Raw genomic sequence first — 2,500 nt, 5'->3', positions numbered from 1 at the left:
TTAAAGTTAGTCCTTTCTGCAGATTGAGCGCAGGAAGTCTGTGCATGTTCGCAATAAATGAAAAAACATCGTTTTTTAAAAGCATTAAGCTGGGTGAGAGTGTTGTTTGGCGACTATATTGTATTGTTGGAGTAAATGTTTTATTGTGTAACAGTTTAAAATGTTGTGTCTTTGTCCTCTTTTTACAGTGGAGATTGAGGAGAAGAAGAAAGGCCAACATAACGGTGAAATAACATCCCATAGCTGCTGATGCCATGGTCCAGGGGGAGCGTGTGCATGGAAAACAGGGCGGGGCCCCGGCCCAGAGCCCTGGGGGATACCGCAGGCCATGTTGTGAGTGTGACACTTTTAATTTTGTCATCACTTTTAAAATGATCCTTTATTTTGCAGTATATTTGGTTTGTATTCATTTTGTAATCAGCCTGACCTGAGTCTTGGTCGCCATGTCTGTATATTTGCTGGTTTCTCATCATCTGAAGGTCGGAAGATTTATGGTCTTAAAATTGTTATTTAGCAAACAAAAAACAAAAAAATAATAAAATGTAGTAAAAAAATTGAAAATAAATAATAATAAAAATACATAAATAAATACAATTATAATAATAATAAATTAAATTTAAAAAATATATATATATGCTAATAATTTATTTCCAATTAAATTAGTTGTAGGACAAAACATGCACCAAATTCACTTCTATTTGGATTGAAAAAGTGTTCAACATACATACAAAAGCTTAAAAAAAACAAACCATTCATAACACAATAAAACACCCCCTAGGGACCTAATTTAGCCAGGGTTGGCTAAAATTATATTGCAGTCTGCACCTATTTCTTATGTGTGACTGCCATCTACCGGTCACACTTATCTTTACACCATGTACCAAATAAAATTATATTGCAGTCCACACCTATCTCTCAAAATAATAAAATGTAATAAAAAAAAATTGAAAATAAATAATAATAAAAATACATAAATAAATAAAATTATAATAATGATACATTAAATTAAAAAAATATATATATGCTAATAATTTATTTCCAATTAAATTAGTTGTAGGACAAAACATGCACCAAATTCACTTCTATTTGGATTGAAAAAGTGTTCAACATAAATACAAAAGCTTAAAAAAAACAAACCATTCATAACACAATAAAATACCGCCTAGGGACCTAATTTAGCCAGGGTTGGCTAAAATTATATTTGGCCCTGGTAAGACGTAACGATGCTGGAGGGAGATTAATCACACACATGCACACACACACACACACACACACACACACACACACGCACACTCACATTCTTGCATTTCTGACTTTCTTGAGACCTCCGAAAAATGCCTACCTCTTTAGGACCCCACTTTTTAGATATATATTTGTAAATACATAAAATGTCGTTTTAGTCATTCGAGAGATAAGTTGCACACACACACACACACACACACACACACACACACACACACACGCGTTCTGTCACGCCCATGAGATCATGTTTCATTTTTGTCATGTTTGGTTATTTTTTAAGACACTTGTTTCCCGCTTTTGCGCTTCCGTGTTTTTCTTTTCTCCATAGCAACTCATTAGTTTCCACCTTGTCTTCAAGTCACGCCCCTGTCCTCAGTTCTCACACCTGTCAATCATTATCATAACTATTATTTAAGCCACAGGTACCAGGTAGTCAGCCTGGCAACTTTGTATTCCTCAACCCCCTTCACGTCATACCGTGCTGTTCATTTATTATGCTGTAAGTTTTTGTTATTCATGCCACAGTGCAAGTGTTTGTTTCATGTTTATAGTTTGTAGCCTTTGTGCTAGTCTTTTGTTTTTTCATTAGTCAAGTTTGTGTTTGTATTTCTGACTTTCTTGAGACCTCCGAAAAATGCCTACCTCTTTAGGACCCCACTTTTTAGATATATATTTGTAAATACATAAAATGTCGTTTTAGTCATTCGAGAGATAAGTTGCACACACACACACACACACACACACACACACACACACACACACACACGTTCTGTCACGCCCATGAGATCATGTTTCATTTTTGTCATGTTTGGTTATTTTTTAAGACACTTGTTTCCCGCTTTTGCGCTTCCTTGTTTTTCTTTTCTCCATAGCAACTCATTAGTTTCCACCTTGTCTTCAAGTCACGCCCCTGTCCTCAGTTCTCACACCTGTCAATCATTATCATAACTATTATTTAAGCCACAGGTACCAGGTAGCCAGCCTGGCAACTTTGTATTCCTCAACCCCCTTCACGTCATACCGTGCTGTTCATTTATTATGCTGTCCATGCCACGTAAGTTTTTGTTATTCATGCCACAGTGCAAGTGTTTGTTTCATGTTTATAGTTTGTAGCCTTTGTGCTAGTCTTTTGTTTTTTCATTAGTCAAGTTTGTGGGCCACGTAAGTTTTTGTTATTCATGCCACAGTGCAAGTGTTTGTTTCATGTTTATAGTTTGTAGCCTTTGTGCTAGTCTTTTGTTTTTTCATTAGTCAAGTT

Source organism: Nerophis ophidion, linkage group LG28 (assembly GCF_033978795.1).
Source record: "Nerophis ophidion isolate RoL-2023_Sa linkage group LG28, RoL_Noph_v1.0, whole genome shotgun sequence".
Lineage (NCBI taxonomy): Eukaryota > Metazoa > Chordata > Actinopteri > Syngnathiformes > Syngnathidae > Nerophis > Nerophis ophidion.
This window is presented reverse-complemented; position numbering follows the sequence as displayed.